The sequence below is a fragment of the Gekko japonicus genome, unplaced genomic scaffold (assembly GCF_001447785.1).
Source record: "Gekko japonicus isolate JY-2015 unplaced genomic scaffold, Gekko_japonicus_V1.1 scaffold1082, whole genome shotgun sequence".
NCBI classification, from domain to species: Eukaryota; Metazoa; Chordata; class Lepidosauria; order Squamata; family Gekkonidae; genus Gekko; species Gekko japonicus.
The window spans coordinates 381573-388928 of NW_015173155.1; the positions used below are offsets into that span (position 1 = coordinate 381573).

The 7356-nt window shown below is 51.8% G+C and overlaps 1 pseudogene; it reads left to right on the forward strand.

Moving 5' to 3' along the window:
• The first annotated feature begins 5327 nt into the window (after positions 1-5327).
• On the forward strand, positions 5328-6983 carry LOC107119811 (annotated as a pseudogene).
• The last annotated feature ends 373 nt before the right edge of the window (positions 6984-7356 follow it).

Below are 7356 nucleotides of genomic sequence, written 5' to 3' on the forward strand. Positions count from 1 at the left end.
CTGCAAGCTTCTCGTCTTTTAAAACTTCAAACACCCCCTCCTGGGCTGTCTCAATAGCTGTTAAAGGAGAAATACTTTCTACCACTCCTGGCAGGTTTTAAGACACGGGGTGATCTGGGAAGGCCCAGGGAGGGGTGAGGGTACCCCCATAACTCTTCCTGTAGGTCCACCCCCAGGCAGGCGACCCTTCTCCTTGATACACTAATCTGCCTGCGTGCTCCCATTGCCGAATTGGAAACACAAAGTCAGCGTCCAACCAGTTAGATTACTATCTGTTTAATGCATTGAAAACAAGGGATACAGGGCTGAGTGCCGTAGCACCTCAGCCATTCCAAGGCTGTATTCCGCCATAACCAGGAAGGGCAGAAGGTCTTACACCCCAAATGACATCACATCTAGTTTACACATTAAAGAATCTCTAATTGGTACCAAGCAGTTAACATCATTACAAGCATCATCTGACTTTAAACCTCACTATTGGTCATGCATGTCAGGGACTGCATTCGCTTATCTGCTCTCAGGGGACACGGAGATCCTTTCTGACCTTAGCGAAGCTAGTCCATCCTGGGGAGCTGGGCGATAAGGGTTGTGATTCACATTTCAACTTCGCTCTTGACGCCCTTGCAGCTTCTTGAATACGCATTCCATTCTTATTGAATCCTAATTCCATCTACAGAGGCTTCTAATAATACTTTTGATTAATATGGCTTCTTATACAGAAGAAGAAGAAGAGGAGGAGAAGGAGGAGATTGGAGTTATACCCCGCCTTTCACTACCCAAAGGAGTCTCAGAGCGGCTTACGATCTCCTTTCCCTTCCCCTCCCCACAACAGACACCCTGTGAGCAGTGTTCCCTCTAAGCTGAGTTAGTGTGAGCCAGCTCACAGTTTTTTAGCCTCTGGCTCACAGATTTTTGTCTTAGGAAGGATGTGGCTCCAGAGCAAACTAACTTATGCAGTAGCCAAATCACTCACTCACAACTTTAATGCCAGTAGCTCACAAAGTAGGATTTCTGCTCACAAGACTCCACAGCTTAGAGGGAGCGTTGCCTGTGAGGTAGGTGGGGCTCAGAGAGCTCTGAGAGAAACTGCTCTTTTTCAAGAGCAGCTGTGCCAGACCTGTGGCTTGCTTGAGGTCATCCAGCAGGTGCAAGTGAAGGAGTGGGGAATCAAACCCGGTTCTCTGAGATTAGAGTCCACGCACTTAACCACTACGCCAAACTGGCTCTACACCAATCAAAGAATGCAGTTATAAAATATATATTCTGCTATAAGTTTCTCTAATCAGAAGATTCTAGGTTACATATCAAGATCTGGATCTATTACGATTAAACTTTTGAAGGCACAGTGACAGCTGTCAGCATATAAACATGTCAGAGGAAATGTCAAAACCCACTTTCAGAAATCACATTCATTTTTCCCTTGTCCTACATCTTCTAAGCCTGCCCCAATCGATCAGGCCGTGAAGACCCTTCAGGTGAGAGACCCCTCCCCCTTACCACCGGCATGGTTTTCAGCCCAAACCCCCTCAGAAGGAAAGGGAAGGGCGCCAGGGCTCTTTTTGTAGAAAAAGCCCAGCAGGAACTCATTAGCATAACAGGCCACACCCAACAGCAGAAACTCATTAGCATATTAGGCCCCCCACCCCCGACAGCACAGCTCATTAGCACATTAGGCCACAACCCCATGTTACCAGAAGTGTGGTCATCCAGCCACGCCCACTTTTTGCTTCTTATTCTGTTTACCTTGTTTGTTGTCAAAACCCAGGGCCTTTTTTTGTAGCAGGGACTCCTTTGCATGTTAGGCCACACACCCCTAATGTAGCCAATCCTAATGCATTTCTGCTGTTGGGTGTGGCCTAACATGCTAATGAGTTCCTGCTGGGCGTGGCCAACTCAGGAGCCAGCCGGAACTCCGTTCCTGTGCGTTCCTGCCCAAAAATAGCCCTGGAAGGGCCTTTTATTCCCACCAGAAGGCACCCTGATGAATTGTGCCTCATGCCCAGGCCCGACTGAACAGTGAGGCTGACAGAGGCACAAAAGACACCCCAGGAGGTTGGCACTCATGTGGCATCACATGAAAACTGGGCTGCTATCCGGGCAAAGCCGTGCCACACCACGCAGTCCCATTTTCAGTGGGATGATATACAAGTCCCAACTGGGTATGAGTGCTTTGGCCTCAGCCAATGCCAGTTTTAAATCAGACCTTGGGTAACGGGAAAGGGGCACCGTTTGGATTTTCCCTGCAGGCAGCAAAATGCCTTGGGAACGGGCCTTCTGTTTCATGCTTCTGTTGCCAACTTCCAGCTAGAAGAAGAAGAAGAGATTGGATTTATACCCCGCCCTTCACTACCCAAAGGTGTCTCAGAGCGGCTCACAAACTCCTTCCCCTTCCCACAACAGACACCCTGTGAGGCAGGTGGGGCCGAGAGAGCTCTTGACAGAAACTGCTCTTTTTCAAGGACAGCTCTTATCAGAACTACGGCTTGCCCAAGGTCATCCAGCCAGGTGTGAGTGGAGGAGTGAGGAATCAAACCCGGTTCTCCCAGATTAGAGTCCACACACTTCACCACTACATCAAACTGGTCTGGAGAGATCCCAGAAAAATTACAGTTGAACTTCAGACGGCCGAAGTCAGGTCTTCTGGAGAAAATGGCTGCTCTGGAGGGTGGACTGTAGGGCTGCCAACCTCCAGGCAGAGGCTGGAGATCTCCCACTAATACAATTGTCCTCTAGGCAACAGAGATCAGGTCCCCTGGAGAAAATGGCCACCTTGGGAAGTGGACCTTTGTGGCATTGTATTCCACCAAAGTCCCACCCCTCCCCAAACCTCGCTCTGCTCAGGCTCCGCCCCAGAACTCCAGGCATTTCCCAACCCTACTGGACTCTGTGGCATTATATCCTAATGAGATCCCTCCCTTCTCCACCTCCCACCTTCCTCATGTTCCACCTCCAGATGTCCAGGAATTTCCCAGACCGGACTTGGCCTCCGTATCTCTGGCGGTAATTCATACCCACTCTCCCAAAGGAGCATGTATTTTGAAAATTCTTATATATTTAAGTATTTCTACCCACTTTCTTCTCACACCAGGGACATCAAGGTGGCTTACTCTGAATAGGCTTTATTTGTGTTGGCCCATTATACTGTGTGGGCGGATCACTCTGCCTGCTCGGCTCTGCCCCGGAGCTCACGGTCTCGACACCTTGATCCCCCTTGCCATAGGAAGGGTAGGGCCCACCCCGCCCCTTGCCAGGGTTGTGCCCCCCAAGAAGGAGCGCATCTTGAATGGGGTCTCCGGGGGCGACAGGCTTGCAAGAGGGCTCCTCTCCTTCCCCCCGCCCATTGGAATACGCCACTGTGACATCACCCCAGCTGGAGAAGCCGTTTACCGGATGCTTCGACCACCCAAGTCGGATATAACGAATCAGTCCCCAACCTCGCGAGCGGTCTCTTCTTCCAGTAGGTTACCTCTTGGTGCCTTGGGATGGGGTGGGAAATAGCCTCGAGGTTAGAGCGAGTAGGATTCCCAAGCAGCGTTAAACCCAAAACCGTTGGAGATACGAGTGGGTTGCGAGTCCACTTGGTGTCTTCGTATAGTCATGGGCTAAGCCAGGTAGAGTCACCGCCGTACCCAAGCGTGATAGCCAGCCACAGCCACTAAGACAGGGCGGGGGACCTGAGGGCATCTGGGGTAGAAGGGGATTTGGTAACCAGCAGTGCCGTCCCTTTTCCAAATCGGAGTCGTACATGTCTGTGTGGGGGCCCACAGATTCCTTCAGGACTACCCCTACCGTCAGTGAGCCTTCCGAATATTGAGTCCGTTTGCCAACCTCCAGGTGGGTTATGTAAACAGGGGATGTGACAATGACTAGTTTATACTGTGCAAAAATATGTAATAAATAAATAAACTGATAATCATAAAAGTTATAAGTGTGCTTCATCCCAAATATAATAGGAAGTATAAATAAGATATATATGCAATTACATATAGATCAAAAGTCAAAAATTCAGTCTCTAAGCCAGGGGTGTCAAACATGCGGCCCGGGGGCCGGATCAGGCCCCCGGAGAGCTTCTATCAGGCCCTCAGTAGAACTGGCTGTCTTCTGCTTCTTCTTCCAGTTCTGTTGCTGCTGCGTCATCATAGGTTTGCAGCTTACAGATACACACCTGAACAGCATACTCAAGATTGCAACAGCACAGACATTTTGATGTAATAATTCAGAGCAAGAGGTGTCAGTTATCAGACACTGTTAAATAAACAAAATATTGCAAGAGTGCTAATGTTTTAAGCATGTTTCTATTTTAAGTAAAAAAAATCCCTTTGTGTTTCTGTCCTTTATAAAGTTTATATCTCCGCTACCTGGCATTACATTTTATGACACACATGGCCCGGCCCGACAAGGTCTCATTTATGTCAGATCCAGCCCTCTTCACAAATGAGTTTGGCACCCTGCTTTAAGACATCCCTGCCAGACGCTTGAAAAATCTCACATCGGAAAACTTTCCAAAGAATTCTCCTGCTGCATAAGAAAATTATCTTCCTTCCGACTTCATTAGGGTGATGAAGCTTGCAGCAGGTAAGGATCCACACCCAACAAGGTATCGACAAAAGCTGTTTCGAAACTCTCTTTCTCAAGAGCTAACGATCCTATTTTTCAAAGCCGACAGTCCTTCTATAAACAGGATCCTATCATATTTGGGATAAAGCACACTTATAACCTTTATAATGATATGAGTTTATTCAGGGCTATCTTTGGGCAGGAACGCACAGGAACGGTTCCCAAGTTGGCCACGCCCAGCAGGAACTCATTAGCATAACAGGCCACACCCAACAGCAGAAACTCATTAGGATTGGCTACATTAGGGGTGTGTGGCCTAACATGCAAAGGAGTTTCTGCTACAAAAAAAAAGCCCTGGGTTTGGACAACAAACAAGGAAAACAGAATAAGAAGCAAAAGGTGGGTGTGGCTGGATGAGCACACTTCTGGTAACATGGGGGTGCGGCCTAATGTGCTAATGAGCCGTGCTGTCGGGTGTGGCCCGATATGCTAATGAGTTCCTGCTGGGCTTTTTCTACAAAAAGAGCCCTGATTATTTATTTATGACATATTTTTGCACGGCCTAACCTTGTTCCAGCTAACCTCCAGGAGGGGGGCCTGGACTTCTCCTGGGATGACAACGGCTCTCCAGAGTACAGAAATCAGTTCCCCTGGAGAAAATAACACCTGAGGAGGGCAAACGCTCCATCGATCCTAGGTGAAACCCCTGCCCCCCAATGCCAGAGCCGGTAACCCTAACTGAAGGCCACTCTCTCGTTCTCCCTCAGGCGATGGCTGCCCACGTCCCCATGGCCCCTGGCCTCCCTCAGATGCTCAAGACAGGCATGAAGTACTTCAGCGGCCTGCAGGAGACCCTCTTCAGCAACCTGACGGCCTGCAAAGCCCTGGTGCGCTCGCTGCGTACCTGCTACGGCCCCATGGGCCACAACAAACTGGTGGTCAACCATCTCGGCAAGAGCTTCCACACCTCCCAGGCGGCCACCGTCTTGCGTGAACTGGAGTTGGAAAACCCCGTGGTGTGTCTGCTGCGCACTGCCGCCGAAGCCCAAGAGGAAGAGACGGGTGACGGCACAAATTTTGTTATCCTCCTGGCCGGGGCGTTGTTGGAGAACGCAGAGAAACTCCTGCGGTCCGGGGTCCCGGTGGTCCACATCCGTGCAGGCTACGAGATGGCCTGTAAGGAAGCCCTCCGCCTTCTGCCCGGCCTCGTCTGCCACATTCTGAAAAAGCCACGTGACATGGACGAGGTGACGTGGGTCCTGCAGACCATTGTGGGCAGCAAGGTCTTTGGCCACCAGAGGCTCTTGTCCAGACTCGTCGCCAAGGCCTGTGTCTCAGTGATGCCCCAGGATGGTGCGGCCTTCGACCCGGATTTCATCCGCGTCTGCAAAATCCCAGGAGGCAACGTGGCCGACTCTCACATCCTGGCGGGCATGGTGATCTGCACGGAGGCCGAAGGGGTGGTCAAGCGGGTGGAGCGGGCCCATATCGCGGCCTACTCTTGCCCCTTCGGCCCGGCTGGACTGGAAGCCAAGAACAGCGCCGTTTTCCAAAGTGCGGCACAGATGAAGGACTTTGGCAGCAGCGAGGAGAAACTGACGGAGCACCACGTTCAGGCCATCGTCACCGCCGGCATCGATACGGTCGTCGTCGGAGGGAAGCTGGACGACATGGCTCTCTTCTACGCCAACAAGTACAGGATCATGGTTGTGCAGGTGAGGTCCCGGATGGAGCTGCAGAGCCTGTGCCGGACGGTGGGTGCCACCCTGCAGCACCTTTTGGTCCCCCCACCGCCTGAAGCAATCGGGCACTGCCGCCGGGTCTACATGAGTGAGATCGGCAGCACCCCTGTGGTCATATTCAGTCAAGATGGGGCCGCTTGCCCCGTGGCCACGCTGGTGCTCCGAGGAGCCACGCAGGAGATGCTGGATTGCCTGGAAGAAGCCGTCCACGATGGAATCTGCGTCTACAAAATCCTGGGCAGCGACCCGCGACTCTTGCCCGGCTCCGGAGCCACGGAGATGGCACTCTCGGTGCGGCTTAGCACTCTAGGGATGTATTATCCCGGTTCTGAGCAATACGGCATCTTGGAATTCTCCCAGGCCTTGAAAACCCTTCCAGCCATCCTGGCAGAAAACGCCGGGCTGCCGGTCAACGAGGTGATGGCGAAGATGGAGGTACAGCACCAGCTGGGCACGCAAAACACCGGCATCAAGTTGCTCGCTGAGCAAGCTGATACCATCAACGCCACCAAGGAAGGCCTGCTAGATCCCTTCTTGGTCAAATACCGGGCGATTGCCCTAGCCACCCAGGTGACGATCACACTACTGGGAGTGAGCGAGATCATGGTGGCCAAGAAGAGCGGGGGGCCCAAGCCCAGGGGGGAGAACCCCAACTGGGACAAGGAGCCGGATCTGCTGGAATGAAAGGGGGAAACCTTCCTCCTCCCAAAAAGTTACAGAAAGGCCACCTACTCAATAAAATATGGTCCCCCGTTGTTGAGTCGTTCTCTACAGCCTCCTAGTTGTACTAGAAAGACCCCATCCCCTTGGTTAAATGCTCACCAGTTTGGTGTAGTGGTTAGGTGTGCGGATTCTAATCTGGGAGAACCGGGTTTGATTCCCCCCCTCCTCCGGTTGCAGCTGCTGGATGACCTTGGGTCAGTCACAAGTTCTTTCAGAGCTGTTCTCGAAAGGGCAGTTCTGGAAAGAGCTCTCTCAGCCCCACCTACCTCACAGGGTGTCTGTTGTGGGGAGGGGAAGGGAAAGGAGATTGAAAGCTGCTCGGAGACTCCAAGGG